This window comes from Schistocerca piceifrons, chromosome 7 (assembly GCF_021461385.2).
Source record: "Schistocerca piceifrons isolate TAMUIC-IGC-003096 chromosome 7, iqSchPice1.1, whole genome shotgun sequence".
In the NCBI taxonomy this organism is placed as follows: domain Eukaryota; kingdom Metazoa; phylum Arthropoda; class Insecta; order Orthoptera; family Acrididae; genus Schistocerca; species Schistocerca piceifrons.
Window position 1 is genome coordinate 276,827,506 of NC_060144.1, and position 23,872 is coordinate 276,851,377.

The following is a 23,872-nucleotide window of genomic DNA, read 5'->3' on the forward strand; positions in this document are numbered from 1 at the left end:
ACGAAGACTGGAATTTTCACGCCAGTATTGCAACTGTACGGTTAGTGAGTGGCAACATTTGGCCTTTTCAGATGAATCACGTTCTATATTCCGTCAGACAAATGGCGACTGGGGTTTTCGGCCCTGCAACAATCGTCTCAACCGAGAATCTGAGCGCAGCTGACCACGGCATTGGAGTCTACATGGTTCCAAGTCCCAGCCAGTACCTTCCAGAATTTCACTGACTCTCTTTCTGCTTGTTTCGCAGTGGTATTCACTACAAAAAGTGGTTATTCAGTGATCTGACAGGTGGACACATCAATGTTACTGGACAGTGTGGTGGTTGTTCATGCTTTTGACATATATATGATCGCGTGGATTCATGGTCACATGCTAACAAAGTTCTCCTTTACTGAAATGCTCTTCTAGCTATTGCTAGTCTGGATTTATCATTTACATATTGTCTACTTAGGCCGAAACACAAAAACTCATGTACTACTTTTAGTCACCCATCTGCGAATCTAGTTTCCTTAGCATCGCCTGGTTTCCGCTAATGAATCAAAACGTTATGACCATTTGCTTAATAGCATGTGGGACCACCTTTGAAACGCAATACAGAGACGATTGTGTGCGGAACGGATTCGATAGATCCTTGGTAGTTTTCGGGAGGGATGTGTCACAAGGTGTCACTTGGTGCAATTCCGATAAATTGTGGGTCGGTGGTTGGTGCGCGCGAGGCAGGCGCCCGATAGCGCCCCACATGAAAGCATCTAATGCACAAACTATGCCGATGTTACCTTCTGTCGGCAGTTACGTTGAATTTGAATGAAATTATTATAAAATTGGTATTACAGTTACAGAAGAATGTGGGTGTGTAAAACAAGTCACAGAAGGAATTCATTAGGTCACTAAGAGTACGGCATGGAAAGAAAATTCTACACCACATGTAGAAAATACGAAGAATCAGAACGAAATCATTACATCAAAAAGAGAACAGATAGCTGTGGTTCCGGACAAAACTGACGAATTTACTAAGGAAGCGAGACATTTGCCAAACAATAGAGAGAGAAAATATGACGACACTTTATTGGTTCACTTTTCAAAAACAGTAGAAACTAAAAGTTTCGAAAAAATGTAACGATGATCAGAGAACAGAAACATGAAATAAATACTTAGACAAAATTAGCTAACAGGAGGTTAAACTGTGAAACAAATCCACTCAATGACAAAGTATAAAATCTAAGGAAAAGAATGTAACATTCTGTACCATTACAGCTCATGGAGAACAACAAATCGAACACCCTTGTTATACAACCTGTGAAGAACATGATCAAACAGCTAATATTTTGAATAACTTACTCACAATCTCAGACATTTTACTTCTAACATTCTGCGTGGTGTCTGTTGTTCTATGTTGTGTCTCCCTACCACTTTCGCGCAACGACGCTCTGAGCGTGTTTTTTAGGGAATGGACTAGTTTGAACTTGGGATCGGTTGCTGGTAAGGAGACGCCAGACCACACATGACATGTAGAGTTCAGAAGAATTCAGTGAGACTATCGATGATATAACCAAATACTTAACGATTTCAGCGTCAGCTCCACTGCACTCCCTGTAAAAGAATCTTAATACTAACTAAATTTAGTGGAAGGGGTTCAAGGCTTTGCTATTTTTAGTTAGCTGGTAAAATAACGTCAAAAAAGCAGTAAAGTTTACCATTGGAAATTTTATTCTACTCACAAAACATTGTTTATAAATTGCACTATTGATACAAGGAAATATATTAAGACAGAATGGTAAAAACCAACTGCGTTCAACAAAAATGTGAACGAATATTCCGTGAGTGGGTTTCCAAGTTCTACAATGGATCGAAGGATGACCTATGCCATATCACATCCATAATCTACGTTGAAATTAAGTTTCACAAAAGAGAAAACTATCAAAATGGTCTATAGTGACCCCCCAATTATTTTTAATTACTTATCTAACTTGTCGTAAATTACAGTGGCTGATGTGGCTTCTCAATAATTATATAACAGAAAAATCATCGCGTTTCAGATTTTAACTTATGTAACAAATGTGAATACCATGAGCTTTAATTGACGATCGACGCTAGTATTACGCAAAACGGGGGTGTAACAGATGAGACTTCTGCAGTTCTGAGTGAAGCCTTACGCGCTAGAAAATGCGGCATCGCGTGCGTTCATTACCTTGTTGGTGTTCGTCAGGAGGCGGCGGCCGGCGCAGCTCCATACAGCTGGCCGTCTCAGAAGTAACTCTTTTCCAAATTCTCCTGACTACAATTTACCGAAGTTGGTTAAAAAAAAACTGTCTGGCTGTGTTTTCATCTGACCAGTCAGGGTCTCAATGTTAACCTTAAGCTCCGCCTACAAAAATTCTGTCCAGCCAATGAGAAACATTATACTTTTCATGGTGGGGCAATGTTTTTAAAGTTTGCAACGTAACAGAGACGCGAAAAAGTCTCACGCTAAAACTTGCAGCTGGCGTGGCCCTATTAGTGTTATCGTAAGATCTATGCTGTTCCTCTGGAGGGCTCTATCTTTTAACAAGGGCTGGGGGGTAGTCCTGGCGGTTACTTTTCGTGGTGGGGACAATGCTTTTAACGTTTGCAACGTAACAGAGACGCGAAAAAGTCTCACGCTAAAACTTGCGGCTGGTGTGGCCCTTTTTGTGTTATCGTAAGATCTATACTGTTCTTCTGGAGGGCTCTAGCTTTTAACATGGGCTGGGGGGTGGTCCTAGCGGTTACTTTTCGTGGTGGGGCAATGTTTTTTAGGTTTGCAACGTAGCAGAGACGCGAAAAAGTCTCACGCAAAAACTTGCGGCTGGTGTGGCCCTTTTAGTGTTATCGTAAGATCTATACTGTTCTTCTGGAGGGCTCTAGCTTTTAACATGGGCTTGGGGGTGGTCCTGGTGGTTAGCTGGAGACGTGGGTGTCCGTCCCTTATCGTAGGGCCTTCTAACTTAACACGGTTCTGCTCTTGGCTTCTGTTCTCGTTTCTCCCCTCGGAACTGCGTGTGTCTCACGGTGGGAAGGTATGACATGCATTTAGGCATTCTTGTGTTAGTCTGTGGTATTCCATTTGCTCACTCGTTACTCGTATTATTTAATGTCACGATTTATTCGGAGCTATGTGACATATTACTGGATTTTCTTATCATGTCAGGGTTTTCATGGAAGGTGTTGGATTTGCCTGACACCTTACATACTATTGTAATTTTTTCTTTGCGTACAAAGGAACATAAATGCTTTGAAACAGCGTACAGACGATCATGTAAGGATAATGGGACAACAGCTTACATCTAAAGAGAGAAAATGGAAATGCGATGACTTTGGTTATTCTTATTTATGTTTTGGCATTTTAAGTGTCTGTATGTATCCATGGCAATTAGGTGACTATTCGCGAAAACACAGTTGTCGGCACGCCAAAGAAGTTTTGTGGATACCGGAAGGTTACAGTTAAGGTTACAAACGTTTCCATACAATCAACTTCAGGGATTTTTTCGTCGTATAAAATTGCATTTACACACAAGACAGTGAACAGTCTACTCGCAAGTATACTGCACAATTGAGCAAAAGAGTTACAAGAAGTATTGCTTGTTGTTGCAACTTGATGGTGTATCAATAGGTAACGCGTTAGGTGCTGCGATTGCTAATTTCTGTATGGAGAAATTCGAACAATCCGCTCTGAACAAAGCAAATAAGAAACCATCTCGCTGGTATCGGTTTGTAGATGACACATTTGAGGTATGTTCCCATGGTAGAAAGACTCTGGAGGAATTATTTGATCATCTAAATAAAATTAATGCAAAAATCCAATTCACCATGGAAATGGAAAATGATAACAGAATACCTTTCTTGGGTGTTTTAGTTATGAGGCGGTCCGATGGAAGTTTGGAACATAAGGTTTTTTTCGGAAAGTAACACATACGGACAGATATATGCATAAAAACTCCAATCACCATCCACAACCAAAGAGAGCTGTCATTAAATGTCCTGTCGATAGAGCCGAACGGATATGTACATCGGAGCACCTGGACTCAGAAGTAAAACACCTGAAGCAGACCTTCGAGAAAAATGGCTCCTCAGGTAAAGAGGTAAAGAGAATATTGCGACCATGGAACAGAGGAGCGAAGGATAAGGATGAATCACAACGATGGAAACATACAGTTTCTCTCCCTTGTATTAAAGAGGTAACGGATCAGATCGGTAAGATTTTACAGAAACATGACATCAGATCAGTCTTCAGACCAACAAAGAAAATAAGTCAAGTACTACAATCTGTGAAGGATAAACGCCCTATTCTGTGAACATGAGGTGTATACAAAATTCCATGTATGTTTGGTAAAGTTTATGTTGGAACTACCAAGAGGGGCGTAAATACACTGCTAAAAGAGCACAAAAGTCTTTGTCGACTGCGAAAAATAGAGAAATCTGCTGGAGGACAGCATGCTCTTCACTCAGCAAACCCTGAAGTGAAGTTTTCTGAAACAGAAATTTTATCTACAACGTTAAATTACTATCCACGACTATGTAGAGAAGCCATTGAAATTTATAAGCATCAGGATAATTTTAATAGGAAGTAGGAGGAAACGAAACTTAGCAGCATATGGATAGTAGCTCTGCAGAATCGCTAGACAATTTTATCTTTGTCAGGACACTCGATAGGTAAGTTTTGCCTTTGACAAGAATTATCTCCACTCATCACGTGTTACTTCGACCACGCCCCCTTTTCTACAGCATATATGTCGCTCTCGGAGATCTGACCGGTCAGTTGGCGAGACTCTGCGGAGGAGCGCCCCTGAGGATGTCCAGCGCAGTCCTGGACGAAACGTCAGGAACAGAAGAGTATCTTCGAACACGACTTCACATCCCGAAAGGTTTACCAGCAGCTACAACTGCATGTATTACATTTATTATATTTTATATCCTTTTGATGTTTTCTCATCATTCTTTTTAGTCGGCTGCGTATGGAATATGAGTGCATTATTCTGCGGGATTATATACCTTTTCTTTTGTAACTAACTACACACAGTTTTGTCTTCAGGTCAGCTTATGACAGACATAATGATGATACATATTAAAATGAATGGGGTCCATCTGTTTATATTCCTTATTTATGACACATAATTGCTCGTAGGATGCATCACTCTGTAACAATTTTGATTATAACATCAGGCAGAGATAGCATGAGATGTACTTTCTGGTAAGATTATTATTTTTATGAACAATTTGTTACTATCTTATAAAGTTTTCTTCCGTTTTATATTTTAGCACTTACTAATTAATTTTCTTGCCATGGCTTAGCTTAGTGTTGTGGACGGCTTATAATTTTGTTGCATAATATGACTACTGTTTAACATAGCTTTGCCACCTGTGAACTCATCCATTACACAATTATTGATGGATCAACAATCCTTTTGACAGTGATTTCTTATTGGCATTTTGTCATGACACTGGTATCTTGCATTTTTATGAAGACATACTGTGCGTTGGTTACTGCCTTACTTTTATGACAAAATTTTGTGTATGATGTGCTTTAGCCTAAGAATATAGTCTTCATTTTGTTTATTGATTTACCATAATGATTTTCTGGTGCATATGAATAGGGTAAGATGTTTTGCTGCACTGGCTTATTGGTAAAATATGTCATGTTTACATGTGCATGGCAATGGATTTGATTGCACTCCTTTCCCAATTCACTATTTTTGTAAATATATGTATTTCACAGTTTCAAAAATTGTTAGAGCACACTTGGGATGAGCATTTTCTGTTACAGGATATAAATAAGATAAATTTCATGACATAACAGAATTAAGAGAAGTGAGTATAGGAAGAGAGTAAATTGAAAATATGACAGATACATCTTGAAATAGGAAAGAAACTTGTACAAAAAAAGAAAAATGAATGTGATTAGGAAGATCAAATAAAATAGCATAATGCGAAAATAAAAGTGAGTGTAGGCAGGTTTAATAGTGCTTATATTCTGAGGTTATAGTGATGTGATAATGTTACACAAGCAAACTGACAAGATGGTTTTGGCAGGTAAATTGAAATGACATGTATTATTATGCAAATATGATGATTTGGCTGGTAAACTCAGATAAAGGACATTATGAGAAATATCTTGGGTTTCACAGAACATACAGTATACATACAGCACGGAAGTCAGAAACCTGATCAGTGCTCTAGACTAGTACATAATACTAGGATAAAATATCTCACAGACTGAATGAGACTTTGACTCTGAAGTGTACTTAATTCCCTTACCTTTTCTTTTTTGTCAATCATGATACATTTGTTTGTCCTTTATTTCTGTTCTATGTACCTTCTTCCTATTGCATTGTGTATATATTTTTCAGGTATGTGTTTTTATTACCACTGTTTCTATATTTTACACGTTAGTTGTTAGTTCTGTATAATTAAACATTTTCTGCATGCACTCTAGATAGATTTATAAATTTTGATGACTATTTGTCACTGTTAGAAGATAGATAATGATGTTCCATCAGTTGCTTCTCTTGTTAACTTTTCTTTGTATCTAGCACAGAATATTGCATAATTTTTTCTGTGTGTAGATATTTTCCAACCACACTGGTTATTGTAGTCCACAAATATTCATGTTTTGTACATAAGCTTCATTTAACGTTTTTATGCAATGCTCTTGTGCCATTTCGAATATGTGCTAGAAACTAGGTCATTTCTTAGAGAGAGAATATAGCGTGTACTGTTCAGATTTTTGTAGTCACAACTTCAATGAAGTTTGCAAGAGGTTTAATTAAGTTTCCCACATACTTTATGGAAATACTAATATTAAGGGCAAAGTTACCTTCGAGACTTTACTAGACATCCGAGATGTCAGTGGAAAACAACTTCCTGGGATCTGTTCATATTTGAGTCTACATTTACGGCCAGTATTCATAGTGTGGTCAGTGATGGGCATTCAGTTGCCCTACTAGCTGCCCCCTAGATTGAACCATTCTTCATATTCGTCAGCTTTGCTTATCTGAGGGCGTCATCAGTGGCCATACTTCAAGAAATATGTGAATACTGAGCAAGTTGCATTCCTTTCCTTAACCACAAGATTACTGACAAGAGGCATTAACAGTATTTCGTTTGATGCTAAATAATGGTACATTTTACCTTCAGTTGTATTCACTCACTAGCCTCAGGATCAATGGTATGAGACATTAAAACAAATATTCGATGGTTATGGGTGACTCAATGTTCACTTACAATCTACAGAAATTGGCGAATACTGTGTGTGTTTTCTCCCTGTCCAGAGTCAATTTTGGCATGTAAAATACCAAGCAGATCATTCTTTTATATTTTGTAACCTTAATTCTGACACTTATAATGTTATTTATAACTGTAAATTTAAAAAAAAATTGAAGCTCCTGGCCTTATCACAGCTGAGACATTACGTATGAAATTTTTCTTCTGGGGCAGGGAATAATATAAATTTCTCATAGTTGTTCTGATATTATAAATAATTTACCTTTATTTTACTGGGACAAAGATGAATGATCACTCCATGAGTTGTGAATAAGATCACTGATTCTGTTTTGTCTGTGGTTGACTTGATAGCCTGCAGTTGTGCAGCGCAAGGACATTTGCAGAATAGCGTGCAGTCGATTTTTCAAAATAATGAAGTCTGTTTTTTTGAATCTGCGAGAAGCTGTCTAGAATACTTTATTATGGACATGAAAACTCATATATAATACTTTCTTGTTATGTGTATTGATGGAGAAGATTATGGAGGAACTTTAAACCTATGTTTGTAGTTTCTATGTTATGAGAGAATTTTGTAATTTTTAAAGTCTCCCTGTGTTGTGAAGTCTTTTTGTCAGTAATCGGAGTCTGGTATCTCAAAAACGCAAAGCAAAGCTTTGAATCTGTCATGTGTGCATTGCACCATATGGCACACACAGTAAAAAAAATCAGGGTACATTTTTTATCTTTAGGTGCTCAATGTGCTGATTTGTGTTTGCTTTCGTGGTAAGTAAGAGGTAAGTCACTTTTATTTCAGGGCAGATATCATCTTGATTTCCTGAGCAAACAATTTGTTGTCACGATTCTCAGGTGTCGTGCAAGCAAGTACATTAATTTTCAATGAAAAGTGCTACTAATTTCAAACAGTTATTTTCTTCCTAGTAGAGCAGTAATTTGGTTTGGTGGATATTTTGGCTTAATATTGCACTTCACGTTACGCATCGTTTATAACGTGCCTTGGTACTAAGTTCTAGTTGTATAATTTTCGCTAAGCACACAATTAATTTCCTCTGACATTTAATTAGATTCGTATTTCTTTATTTCAAGTTTTGCGTTTCATAAAGTTTAAAATTGTATTTCGTGATACTCTTCACATTCATGTCACAGAACCAACCAACAGTCAGTTTTACTCAGCGGCTGCAAACGTTACCTAAAGTACCTATTATATGAGGACCAACTTTTCGAAATCAGTGTCTTCAGTTTTGTCTTATACAGATACTATTTTAAAAGAAGCTTAAGATGTCCATTACATTGAACCTATCATCCAAATTCAGTGTCTGTCTGGCAGAATTATCTGGCCATGAGCAAATCCTCCGAATTCTAATATATCCCACATGAAGTTTAAGTTCCCTTTCAAACTTTATCCTAGGTTCCCTTTACTGTGTGCTTAATATAGAGGTTAAATGACATTGAGGATACGTTTAAATCTTGTCCGACTCTGTCCCAACTACTTCCCTGCTGCATTCACTATACTTTCAAAGCTATTCATTTGTTCTATTTGCTTTGTAATGTTGCTACGTAGCCGTTTCTGCAAATGTTGGAGATCAAGAATGCCAACTGGACGTAGTGTTTTTTTTTTTTTTTTTTTGAGGTCAGATAAGTTTGCATACAGAAGTAATTTCGAATTGCAAAGGAGATACAACTTGTAATCGCAATTACCAAGAATAAAAAAAATAATTTGTGAAAAAGAAGGTAAATATCACTTACGAACTTTTATTCGGTGTTGGGTCCCCGGACCTTCATAAAACGATTAGTGTGTCTAGCAATACAGTGCATAGTGATTTCTTCGCAGATTGACAATACAGGGCGAATCTGCTACAACTACGGTCCGAACGACGCGCAATACTTCGCCGTCAACTTGTGTGTTAAAGACGTTCCCTAAGCGACCAGTTTGTTAGATGATATCATACTGCCACTGTTGTTCAACCTTCTCATTCTGAAAGTGTCTCCAGAAAATCTTACGGCGACTGTGACTATTTTAGCTGCCGCGAGAGACGGAGTCTTCATTGCGAGTTGTAGCAGTTTTCTCTAACTTTGCCTGACGTTCTGTGGGAAACGGAAACCTCCGACCGCCAACTCATCCTATACCTAACCCGTTCTCTCCTTAAAGCAGCCACGAAGAAAACATATTCATCTATAGATTCTTGTATCAGGCAGTTAAAAAAATTTGAAATGTATGCATCTAGGCAAAAAATCAAAGGGAGAGTTTAAATCCAGTACCTGTCTCATCTGTGTCAGAGTCAAAGGTCAAGCAAGTTAATTAAAAGCTTTTCTTACGATGTAGCAGTTCATTTTACCTTGCTGCAGTCAGTTGCAGTCTGATGTTTCCTTTGAACCTTTCAGCAACATGTAGTCCCTTACAGGACTGTTCTCTTTAATATCTTAACTTTCTGAAATATCTGCAATTGTAGTCCTTCTGCCAATGGATACATTTGTAGTAAAATATGGTTTTGACATTGTCATGTAAACTACAATACAATGATAATATAATCTGTGTGAAACGTGTTGGTGTCTCCAAGTTTATTCCGCAAATACAACCGTCGTTTGTTCGTAATCCTAACGTTAGCAATGATTAACCTGTGCTCCACGTAAAAATTCTACCGGGTGGCTTTCCATTTTATTCATTTTCCTCATTCCATATTCCCTTACTATTTTCCTTCTTCCGTCTATTACTATAGAATTCTAATCCTCTCACAACAGTGTGAATAATTTTTTATTATTTTCTCATTAATTTTTTTCTTCCTTTTTCACCCTGCATCCTCAATTATTTGGATATATTCCAATTGTCTCTCCCTACAGGTTTTACTCTTTACAACATCCTTTAGTACTAAGGATGTTATTCCCTGATGTCCTTACGTACGCCTTCTCATCCTGTCCATTCTCATTGTAAAGGTTTTCCCAATCTACCTTTTCTGCACCGATTCTGAGAGCATCCACGTTCCTTACCTCATCAGTTCACCTAATTTTCAACCTCTCAAACCCTTCGAATCTCTATTTTTCTGGTTATCCCGCTGTCTATGGTTTGCCACCGTAAAATGTATACTCCAAACCTACATTATCAGAAATTTCTTCTTCAGATTAAAGCAGACGTTTGATACTAGCAAACATGTCTTGGCCTGGTATGCCATCTTTGCTGTACTGATCTGAAATCTGAAATTACGTTTTTCGCTGTTCTCATTTCTGCTACTACTCATTCCATTCGTCTTTCTTCGGTTTGCTCTGAATCCACACTGAATGCTCATTTGACTGTTCATTCCATTCAACATCTCTTGCAATATTTTCCATTAATGACACTAATCACTGGTATCCTTTCACCCTAAACTGTCAACCCACTCTTAATTTCCATCATTGCTTCTTACATGTAGAATTTGAAAAGTAAGACGAAAGACTACATCCCTCTCTTTTACATTTGTAATCGGGGCACCTCGTTCCTGGTCTTCGATTTTTATTTTTCCTTCTTGAATTGATTGTATATTACCCGTCTTTCCTTACAGCTGAAGGCTATTTTCCTCAAAATTTCGAACTTCTTGCACCATTTCACATTGTCGAAAGCTCTTACTAGGTTGAGAAATCTTATAAAGGTAAACTTTTTCTGCAGTCCTAGTTATGCGCAATATCAGAAATGGCTCTTTCTATCCTTTACCTCAAAGTCAAACTGATCATTAACAGAATCAAAATTTTCTTTTCCATTCCTCTTGATATTTTCTTGTCAGCTACCTGGTTTAAATGAGAGTTTAAAGTGATTTTGCGATAGTTCTTACCTGGTCCTCCAATCATCGGAATTGTGTGGATGATATTTTTGTGGAAGTTTGTGGTGTCTCTCCAGTCGCATAGATTTTACAAAAGAATTTGTTCTATGTAACGCAAAAAGTGGTGATTCAATTGACAGGCTGCTGGAGGTCGACTGTTATCTTCAACCGTAATCCTTTCAGTAGATAATGTTACGTGTAATGAGAACCGTACCAGCTCTATGCAACTCAGTTCTTTCGTGAAGGGATTGAAAGGCTACAATATACAATGAAATTAAATCGTGGTGGCTCCTAAAACGATAATTTACTATTGACCCTTCGCTGCGAACTGTCATCTGTCAGCGCCAGTTTACGGCGAATGATTGTTTGCTAAGAGGGCTAGCAATTCTGTGGGCCTGGCGAACAGTTCTACTTTAAAGCATATTCTGCCCTGCTGGTACGTTCTGGAGCCCTAGATAGTAGACGCCAGCTATGGATTGTAAACCAAGTGAAAGAGCGCCGGGAAATGATAGCGACGTATTTCATACTCTTATCTTCGACTGTCTCATTTATTCCACTGGCGCTGCTATACGGACTTAATCGAGCAGATCAGATAAGAAGACGCTACTTAAGCTTTTACGTGCTCGCAGACGGTTACGCGCTAGGACAATTTAGCGTCTGTACTACAGGAGATAACGTCGCTATGCCGGGCGCGGTGCGAAAGGAGGAACAAATAATTACATCTTATCTCGCTGAGTCAAGTTAACGTTCATTTTCGTTTCTAAACCTCTCATTTGTGGAAGTTCCCTGCTGTAAAATTAACGAGAAGGACACTGTTCTTGACATAGATGCGCAAAGCAATATCTAGACAATTATTCATTTCATTGTGCAGCACGTGTACAACCAATTTGCTGTCTACAGCCTGCGAGTTAACAACAGACTATAACTTAAAATCGCAGAATTGTAGGCACTACCTACTTAACGAAATGTCGTTTCCTTGGAATTCTTGGGACATTTTTGATTTATGAGAAGAAATTAAAATAGACATTGAGGAAATACAGCATAAGCCTTCTCCACGAATTTCGAAAACTGATTTTCAGTACACTAACCTGCAGGGAAGAGAAATGTAGGATATCGCAGTTTTTAAGTTTGTAAAAAGTCAGTCGAAACGAAAGCTGCAAGTTGCACAAGTTATAAACAATTTTCATAGTTAAAGCAAATCGCTACCAGACTGATTCATACGAATGCAAAATGTTAGTCAGCCCTTTTAAGTGTATTGAACGGAAATCAATGCTCTATGGTTACTAATGGCTTACAAATAACATCTTACATCGACGCTTTACTAGACATCACAGTACAGTGATCACTTTCGCTCTCAACAGCTACAAAACATTTTCAGAGCTCTAAACTGGAAAAACTTGAATATGTTGGATGGCTTTAGATCGTGACAAGAATCACACATTTCATAGATACTTCTTAATGGCAGTGCTTACTGCAGTTGCGTCATTAGTTTGTTGGACCTTATCTCACTTAATTCTCAAAACGAAAGGAGAAAAATAAGAATGATTATGATGAGCTACGAAAACAGAGTTTGTGTTTCCCTGTTGCGAGCAATTTAATGTGACCTTTATAAAAATGTGACAACCGTAACTGTAGTGTGTTATTGAAATTAGGCCACTGTATTATTGTCTGCTAATGAAGCAGCCTTTACTAAATATATTTCCATTAAATATAAATTAAAAGTTGTTAGACTTCTGAGAAGTAGATTCTAAGGTACAAAAAGATGCATGATGAAGGAATTATCCGAATGTGACGGAAGTCGGTAGACGCGATGCATACATACAAACAAATGATTACAATTTCAGAAAAAATTGATGGTTTATTCAAGAGAAGGAACTTCACAAGTTGAGGAAGCCAATAAAGCGTTCGTCCACCTCTCGTGCTTATGCATGCAGTTGTTCGGCTTGCCATTGGCTGACAAAGTTTTTGGATGTTGTCCGAGGAACACAGCGCCAAATTCTCTCCAATTGGGGAGTACATCGTCAAAATCCCTAGCTGACCGGAGGGCGCTGCCCATAATAGTACCAACCTTCTCAGTTGAGGAGAGATCCGTCGACCTTGCTGGTAAATGAAGCGTTTGTCAAGCAAGAAGACAAGCAGTAAAACTCCAGCCGTGTACAGGCGGGCATTATCTAGTTAATATGCAAATCCAAGGTGGATTTCCATGAAGGAAAACAAAACTAGGTGCAAAATATTATCGACGTACCGCTATGCGTATGGGTGGTCTGTGGTGCCATTTCATTTGTTGGGAGGACCCCTCTGGTTGTCAAGCGCGGCACCTTTACACCACAATGGTATGTCGACGATATTCTACGAACAGTTTTCTTTCCCTTCGTGGCAAACCATCCTGCCCTTGCATTTCAGCAAAATAATGACCACTCACACACGACGCGAGTTTCTGCTGCTTATGTTCTTGCCTGCCAAACCCTACCTCGGTTAGAGAGGTCGACGCATCTCTCTCCACTTAACTTTTGGAGAACTGTGTCCAAGGCACTGTAACCAGCTACGGCTTTTGACGATCTAATGCTGCAATTGGACAGAATTTGGCACGATATCCCGTCAGGAGGATACCCAACAACTCCATGAATCAATACCAAGCTGAATAACTGCTTGCATAAGGGCCAGACCTGGACTAATGTGTTACTGACTTGCTCAGTTTGTGATGCCCCTTCTCTTGAAAAATCATCAAGTGTTCTTGAAATTGCAATAATTTATTTGTCCGTACGTATACATCACATCTACCGATTTACGTCCTATTCGGAAAATTACGTCACGGTGCGTTTTTTTTTCTTTGTCTTGGAGTGTATTTGTATCAGTTAGTATAATTTAGTAGTGTAGGACACTAAAAAATAAAACCAGGAGGCTACACACACTAATTTTAAAAAACTATAGGTTTCCTATCTGTTATTCGTCGGAGCAAGCTTTGTTTGTCCACAAAATGAAACTACGGGAAGTGCATGTGAGAAAATCAAATTTGTTAAGCAACCAGAAGTTATTCTAGAGCAAAAAATATATATATGCATTAAAAAAGAAATATACGGACACCATTTGACATCTGGAAATTGGAGTTCCACAATTATTATCTACTGATTTTATTTATTTATATTTAATTTTCCGTTAATACTTTCGAGGTTGTAGCAACATTCGTAAGCTTTGATTCTTGTAATCAGTAAAGCTGTCAAAATGGGAAATGAAGTTACGACTGGCCAAAAATTAGTACCTGAGTAAAGTTGTTATGTGTTTCATTATTGTTGTTGTTGACATCGTTCCACGCACTTGCTTTCAGTCAGGCTGCTCGCCGTGGGTCACTGTATTGCGCTAGCCCAGTGGTGCCGTCGCTGTGCACTGGCACTTACTACTGGACTAAGCAGTGTGCTTCTCTGCGATAATTTAAGTGCTGGTGTTTAAGAGCACGAAATTACGGCACAAATAGACTTCCATTGTTTCAGATAATTTACCAATTCTTTCGAAGTTACTCGTTCTTACCTAAACAAGAGAACTGAAATTTCTGTATGCTGTATACTAGGGGCGTCAAATCACTAAAGCAACACCTTTTTTTAAAAAATAAGTTCAGTTTTATTCGAGATTCAGTACAGCGTATTATTCCCTACTCTTCTGACGACAAAATCCTGTTTTTGAGCGAAGCCTCCGTCCACTCCGACGTCCTTACGGCATCTTTCTGAAAGGTCCTGTACGACAGGAAGGTACCATTAAGTTAGTTGAAGTCGAAGATAACGTGTCGCCACATCAGTAACCTCCATATCACCAACGTACTGCTTCCCGCAGAGTGTATCCTTCATTGGGCCAAACAGAGGGTGGATGGGGAAGAACATTCCAATGAAGTTTTGTGAGCTCCTATCTGGTATTCAGACTTGTGTGAGACCTTGCGTTATCAGGGAGAAAGAGAAATTAGTTTTATGTGGCGAGGAACAAGCTGAAATTAGTTCTTCAATTTCATATCTGCGTGCAGCCTGCCGGCATGTGGGATGTCAGACAGGTTTGCGCTACCTTTTTGCGATGATGACAGACGCCTCGCCAACGACTCGCCGAGGTTTTATTCACTGCCAGGTCTCCATAGACGTACTGAAAGCACCTATGAATATCTACGATGCTCTGGTTTTCCGCGAAAAGAAACTCAACGACAGCTCTCTGCTTGGAACACACCTCCGTTACAGACGCCATTTCACCGCGCGGGATTAGCCGAGCGGTCTTAGGCGCTGCAGTCTTGGATTCTGCGACTGGTCCCGGCGGAGGTTCGAGTTCTCCCTCGGGCATGGGTTTGTGTGTTTGTCCTTAGGATAATTCAGGTTAAGTAGTGTGTAAGCTTAGGGACTGATGACCTTAGCAGTTAAGTCCCACAAGATTTCACATACATTTGAACATTTTTGAACAGACTTCTTCAGAAGATAAACCTGAGTCTATAATATGTCTACGAGGGCATGGTCTAGAAATAAAACTAAAACAGCCTGAATAGGCCTACCGCATTTTTAAAATGTGACTACGCCGGAGGTTCTAGTCCTCCCTCGGCCATGGGTGTGCGTGTCGTTCTTAGCATAAATTAGCTTAAGTTAGTTTAAATAGTGTGTAAGTCTAGGGACTGATGATCGCCGCAGTTTGGTTCCTTAGGAATTCACACAGACACATTTGATAGCTTGACTCTTTCTCTTCCTATGTTATTTGTAATGCGTCTTAGTACACTTGGTGAAATACAGGTTCATTAAATCTTCCGTTCACTGTGCTAACTTTCTTGCTAATCATTTCTGCTCTTGTCCAGCTTTCCAACGACGACAGTTGGCGCACCACTCTCTAGCCAACCTCTCCTTACTGTTGTGTATGAAGCCATACACAATAAAATCTACCTGTGCCAAGTGTAACCTTTGCGTCCGTGAATGAGGATAGCTTCACATGACAATGTTTTACAAATTTGTCAGTACGAGATCAGGAGCTGTAATAGGGTACCCAACTGGCAGTATCGCACATCAGTAAACAAATTAACTAATAATTTACTATCTCTAAGAGACTATGCGTTTCCAGTTGTTTCTTATACTTTTTACAAATACTGAAACTTGTGGCACCACTTTTCTGGCCCAAATTCTGGGTAACAGTTATATAGTGATCATTCTCTCTCATAAGCCTTTGTCTTTAATTGGGTGTTAGATTGTTGACAGTAAACTATCAATAATCGTATTTGGAAAATGTTCAAATGTGTATGAAATCTTGCGGGACTTAACTGCTAAGGACAAACACACACACCCATGCCCAAGGGAGGACTCGAACCTCCGCCGGGACCAGCCGCATCGTAGTTGGAGAATTATAAAAAGGATCTATGAAGAATAGATGTCTAAGGGAACTACATACATTTTAATGAGCAAGTGTATCATCCATATTTAATCAAAAAATGAGATAGTTATTGATCATTACATCTCAGAGAACTTTATGCGAACGGAAGATTAAATATTCCACGTGGGCCTCTAGAAAGCAGTTGCACATGGCAATGTAAGAGTTGCAGATGCTCCACGTCTGGCAAGTGCGGACTGCTGCCGTTGCTTCTGGTCTGCAAAGAGGAAGGAACCTCATCCAGGGTGTTGGCAGCTGGCACTGACAGTCCCTCTGAAGATGAAACCCACTGGTGTCGTAAACGTCCCAGAAACTGTCCACAGCTCAGCGTCGCAATATGATGCTGGTCCGTGGATCTTTACAGGAAACAGACCAGCGAGTGGCTGCAGTTAATTAACCAGCATAAACCAAAGTGGGTGAGCAAACATTCTGATGTCTCAGACTGCTAGGCAACAGAAGACTAAGAAAGACACCAAGTAATCTTCTTAAGTCATTTTCTTCTGTGTATTGTTCCCTTATACCGATCCATCTCGAGTCTTTCGTATCTTCTGAGACAACAACGTTAGTCAGTTTCTTACCATTGATGAGAAGTAATCAGTTTATCCGCCATCAGTCGTTGTTGTTACTGGCCATTCAAGTCTCCGACTGGCTCCCAGTAACGGTGAGTCCCTGCTCCTCCTACAGTTTGTCAGATTCCATGTGTGCAGCTGAAAAACACGTTAGTCGATATCGATTGGTTGCCTTGTGTACTGTGTCTTCTTCTATACAAGAAAAAGAGCTGTGACCAGCATCTTTTTGAACTACAAAACACAGCATGGTGTATATATTTAATATATTTGTGCATTTATTTCACCTGGAAATGTAAATGATAATAATAAAAATACGTATAGTCATGAACAGGTGGAATTTAGAAAATGGCAGTACTGTTAATATGAAGCAACTTCCTCATTACGCTGGGGTGACAGAGACCATGGGATGTCGTGACATAGCGACATGTACATGTACAGAAGGCTTTAGTATTACGTACACAAGTTGTAAAAAGGCAGTGCATAGGAGAAGCCGTCATTTGAAGTCAAGTGATCAGTGTGAAAGATTTCCAGCGTGATCATGGTCCCACAACAAAAAATGGTTCAAATGGCTCTGAGCACTATAGGACTTAACTTCTGAGGTTATCAGTCCCCTAGAACTTAGAACTACTTAAACCTAACTAACATACGGACATCACACACATCCATGCCCGAGGCAGGATTCGAACCTGCGACCGTAGCGGTCGCGCGGTTCCAGACTGTAGAGCCTAGAACCGCTCGGCCACTCCGGCCGGCGTCCCACAACAAGAATTAGGAGAATTCAAACACGGAATGTTAGTTGGAGCTGGATGCATGGGACATTCCACTTCCTAAATCGTTAGAGAATTCAATATTTCGAGATCAACAATGTCAAGAATGTACCTGGAATATCAGATTTCAAGGATTACCTCTCCTCATGGCCAACCTAGTAGCGGCAGCGTTCATTTAACGACAGAGAACAGAGGCGTTTGCGTAGAGTTGTCAGTAATAACAGAGAAGCAACACTGCGTGAAATAAAAGCAGAAATCAAGGTGGGACGTACGAAGAAAACAATCTGTTAGGATACGGCGGCGGAATTTGGCGATAATTGCTGCGGTAGCTAACGATCGACGCGAGTGTCTTCGCTAAAGCATGACATAACGTCCAGCGCCTCTCCTTGGCTCTGGACGACTGGAAAACCGTGGCCTTGACAGACGAGTCCCGATTTTAGCTGTTAAGAGCTGACCTTAGGGTTAGAGTGTGGCGCACACCACACCAAACGGTGGACCCATGTTGTCAATAAGACATGGTGGCTCCATAACGGTGTGGGCTGTATCCAACTGTACTGATCATTGACTGAAAATAGGTATTTTCGACTACTTTTGAAGCAAACAATGATGGAATTGTTATTGATGACAGTTTGCCGTGTCACCGGACCACAACAGTTTACGATCGGTATGAAGAACTTTCTGGACAATCAGAGCGAATAACTAGGCCACACAGATCGCCCAACGTGAATCCCATCGAACAAATATGGGACATAATCGAGAAATCAGTGCATGCATAAAACCCTACACTGACAACACTTTCCCAATTAGAGACGGCTGCAGACGCAGTATGGTTCAGTGTATTTGCAGGTGACTTACAACGACTTATTGAGCATATGGCACTTCCATTTGATGCACTATGCCGGGCAAAAGGATGGTAGACACGATATTAGAAGGTATCCCACAACTTTCGTCACTTCAGTGTGTGTTATAGAGGAATGTGAGTAGTCACATCTGACAGAAAGGTATGACGAAAGTGGAGAAGGAATCAATATGGAGATGAAACTGACTGGTCAGAGGAGAGCGAGTAGTAAGAGGTTAATATTACTTAAGCTCTTGCTTTGAAATTTTAGTTGTGTATATTTTAAAAGATAACACAATGTACATATACTTGCTTTTTAGTTCTAAACCATGAAAATTCCTAAGTATGCCTCCTGCAGCCACATTTTACAATCGACACTAAGAATTGTTGGTCTAGAGAAGTCACTGTTTAATTAATCTTAATACTTTAATAGACTCTAGTTCCCACTTTTACAAGGATCCAATAGGCCGTCAATGTAATACATTCTAATGAGTCAGTTCAGTTCCACCCGCTGCGGAAAGATTATCTCTCACTCCTTCCGTTTTGTTTCGATATATGTAATTCTTAATTAGAAACTACTCGACTTCTTAAGGGGGTTTTCTAGTCTCGGAGCCTTATTTTACGCATTCATTCAACTTTTCTTTTGCAAAAAGTTATTTTTCTTACAAATCTTTATTAACGAACAAAATTATGTACCGTAAAAGGGAAACTCCCCATCGCACCCTCCTTAGCTTTAGTGGTAAGAGGGCCCAGTGGACAGCCCGTTAAAAATTGACAACAGATGAAGCATGAAAACTGGAAGAAGGTGTATTGAACTATGAAAAAAAAATTGGTCAGCGGTCCAAGGACAAGAAATCCAATTATAGGGCATCTCGAAACGAAATCGGCGTCGTGGTTAAGTGGTCATAGTGTAGGAACGCCACGCAAACTATTCGTGCTCAAACCTCACTGATTTTTTTTTTTCAAATTTGTGTGTGTGTTATAGAGTAACGTCTGTTTGCAAGAGCGGGGTGTAAAGAAGGAACCTATAATGACAATTGTCTTTCGAATGGGAACAGCAAAAGTTTGATGCCAAGGCGACAATTCAACGGAATCCTCCACCGGAAGACACGGTATTAGTGACAGTATGTGTGTCGTTTGATAGGAATCTCTTTCCGACACACCTAATTAGTACGCCTGGTAAGCGAGTGAGATATGCCTCCTTGCCCGATTTAGGTGTTCAAATGAATGTGAATGTGATCACTTCCAAGGAGATGATGAAAACATAATAGTTTGTCACATAAGCTGAAACAAATGAACGCAACAGTTTCAGATTCACACAGTTTCTCTTTGTTCTGTCAAAACAGATGTTCTTAACGTTTTGAAGTTGTGAGATTTTACCATCCCCCTCCAAAGAGAAGAGGAATGCTGTTTGTGGATGGTGCCTAATGACGCGCCAAACCCAAGAAGCACCACTGCCCCATGGGTTGCCATCCTGCCAGAAGCCTGCAGCCGACTTTGCCCGACTTCACTGCGCCATCCACTGCAGTAGAGAGAGCAACACGAGTACCGGACACAGCAGGCACTATTTCGAATCCGTGAAACAACGTGACGACTGCCATTTTCTGGTATCTACAGTTATCGAGAGGCCCACGACAAACCTTCATACTGCCGGCGGCGACGCCCAAGAGACTTCTCACCAACAACCCGACACCAAAGAACTAAAAAAAGACCGAACCTGACATGCAAACAACTCAGCTGATAGCCGCCGTTTCTTCAACCCATGCCTCTCTATGGAGGAGTACAACATGACAACTCGACAATGACATCAGAATGGTCTCCACAACGGAGGATAGTAGCGGTCACGGTGCCATCTGCGGAAATAAACTGCACAGTTAAACCTCGAAACTATATTGTGTGCCGTCGCTAGCTCGTCACAAGAGCAGCTGCAGAAGGAACCGTTCCCTGAAAACGATCGCCGACGACTCACGAAGAAGTAGAGATGTACCAATAGTACTCTGACGTCGATGTTAGTTGCATTTGGGAAGAGGACGACTTTACTACCGTCCAGTATAAGAGTACCACAGGAATAGTGCGGAAGAGCTACACAACCCTTGCAAACGACGCGTGGACGATACAGAGATGTCGAAAAGATAGCAAGCGATTGCGCCACCAGAGCCGCCGTCCAGGGACGCCCAAGGCCCAGAAGGAGCAGCAGAGTCTGAAAGATGATAAAAGGACCATTTCAAACCATTCGTGGTGCATTCACCATACAAGACGCTCAACTCGCTTATCGACGACACTCTGAAGCCCATTTATCAGAGGGATAGAATAAAATACCGCTTCGACGCGTTCGCAGATCAGCAACAAGCCATTTCTTTTTCGCCAATCACGACATCGATTTTGTCACTCACAAATCTCCGGAGGACAAGGAGCTCAAAGTCGTCATTAAACGACTGTCAGAACAGATTCCTGAGAAATAATTTCTCAAAGTTACACGAGAAAAAGCTTATTTCATCGATGTTTATCAGTACCACAACAAAGAAGAGAAGACAAAGAAACTCGTCCCGCAGTCGAAATATTGCATGCGGCTGCCGAAAGGAAAGGACAACCATAAGATCTAAGACCTGAAGTATCTCTTCTACAAGTCCAAAGACGGCCCAGTAAAGTGCAAGCTATGCCAACGGTGTGAACACACGACTCATGACTGCTGCCTGCCACCGAGATGTGTCCGAATTGGCGGCCATGATAAATGAGCGGACTGACAAGTACTGAAAACAAAACAAAAGAAAACTAAACGCATCAAATGCGAAACATACCAAGCGCTTCTGAGTAAGTACAAAGTCAGTCCAAGGTGGCTGCCGAGTCGATTCCAGAGTGAAGTGGCTCGGCATGCAGACGCAGTTTTCGTAGGTAGAAATTTGGTTATGGACGGTGGTATTTAGTTGACGGGTACCGGGAGTATTCTCTTACATAGTGCGTTCTTGTTTACTCCTACTGTAAAGAAAACAGAGTGATTAAAGAACTTGTCGTCTGTTCGTCCGCTGGCACTGTTGCGACACATGAACGGAGAAGCTGTCGCTGTCCCACTGGTCGAGCGCATGTCGGTTTCGCGAGTCACCCGCGTCCTTTCTCGCGTATCAACCCGCAGCCCGCAGCACCGTCACGCGCCATGCGCTACGGCGCCTCCCCAACGCCAGCCGCAGCGGAATCCGACGCGTCGGCAGCGGCCACCAGCTGTTCCGCGCCCTGCCGTCTACGTCAGCGGCCTCCCACTGTGGTTCTTGCACTCGACAAACAACAGCCTGCCGACGCTCGGCTCTGGACTGCAGCAGACGAAGCAGCGACACCGCCACGCCAGAGGCTGACGAAAGACGAAGTGACAGCATGGGGTAAGACGCTAGCTCAAGCCATCAACGACGCACCCGGAATGGAACACTTGGAGGAAGAACTCTAGCCTATGCCGCCCAGCCAAAGGATAGCAGCCGTAGCCAAAATCCTGAGCGAAGTAGGAGTGCAACTACAAGCTAAGCATGCTTCATCTGCTCTGTTAACCTTCATTAGAGACTTAATGTTTCCCTTAGCTTTCCAAATAACTAGCCTTGAAGCTAAACTATCCTGTCTAAATGATGAAAACAGGCGATTAAGATTTGAACCACGGAGAGCATTTAACCCAGTAAAAGACTTACAAATAAAAACCCTGCAAGAGAAGGTTGAGAAATTAGATGACAAAAATAGAGAACTCTGCGTAGCGAGCCAAGAATTTAAAAAAAAATTAGAAAACTAACTGATAAATTCACAGAACAAGTCCAAAAACAAGCACAGACACACATACGCTGCCCTGCGCGAAAAATTGTACAGGTTAAAACAAATATATATATATATATATATATATATATATATATATATCATCGACAGCAAATTAAGAGCCGAAGCTGTACGACAGGAAAGAGAACCTACATATCAAGCCAATCAGAACCGCACAGACTGCAATTATAGTAGAAACACAGCGGGATTGTCTAAACATAATAGAGAAAACGAAAGACCCGCTCAACTTTGTCTGTCAAGAGCTGAGGAAGCGCATGCTACTCGTGCCCGTGTATCACTTGCCTGGACAGATTTACCGAAGAGGAATTTCTAGAAATCCTTTATGAGCAGAATTTGAGTTGTGACACCACAAAAGAACACTTCGACAGAGAAGTCAAAAGAAGGTTTCTAATACGGCCTAAGGGAAGGCGTTTCAATCATCAGGTACTCAGGGTCAGTCCCCACCTGTATAGAGTCCTAGGACAAACCCAGAAAGTCGATACAGGCTTCGAATCACTGTCTGTGAAAGATTATAGACTAGTAAATTAGCGTTTTAAATGCTGTGACCATGGACATACAAGTGAAACCCGCCGAAAGGCCGACGTTACGAGAGCTAAGTGTGGCAGCCAAGCCGCACAAAGTGCACGTCCACTTAGGCTTGCGTCTGCATCCCCCGCTGATACGCCTAATTACGATAATTTAGAATTTAACATACTTACATTGTGCCTTCCAAAATGTGATTCTCTCTGTTTTCCAGTAACTGAACAGAAAGGTAGAATTATCCCAAGGACAGAATATTCCTACATTAGCAGAGCCAGTGCTCGACCTCATGCTCCAGGTCTGTCTGAGCAGGTCAAAACCATTCTACTTGTACAAAATATATTCGGATGAAGTACGAGCACACGGACGAACATATTTCAGTTACTGACAGACAGGCGGTAAATACTTTGTACACGTAAAACGCCCAGTACACATAGACATAAAATGAATATATTACAACATAATACAAAAAACACTACAACAGTCAGTGCGGAAATCCCGTAAATAGCTCACCACTTGCAGGCAGATATCACATGCTTGCAAGAATCTTATAAAGGAAATGGGCAAGTAATGTGTCGTTGTGCTGGTCTTCAGTTCAGAGACTGGTTTGATGCAGCTCTCCATGCTACTCTATCCTGTGCAAGCTTCTTCATCTCCCAGTACTTACTGCAACCTACATCCTTCTAAGTCTGTGTAGTATATTGATCTGTTGGTCTCCCTCTACGACTTCTACCCTCCACACTGCCCTGCATTACTAAATTGGTGATCCATTGATGCCTCAGAATATGTCCTACCAAGCGTTCCCTTCTTATAGTCAAGTTGTGGCACAAATTTCTCTTCTCCCCAATTCTATTCAATTCTTCCTCATTAGTTATGTGATTTACCCATCTAATCTTCAGCATTTCGAAAGCTTCTATTCCCTTCTTGTCTAAACTATTTATCGTCCACGTTTCACTTCCGTGCATGGCTACACTC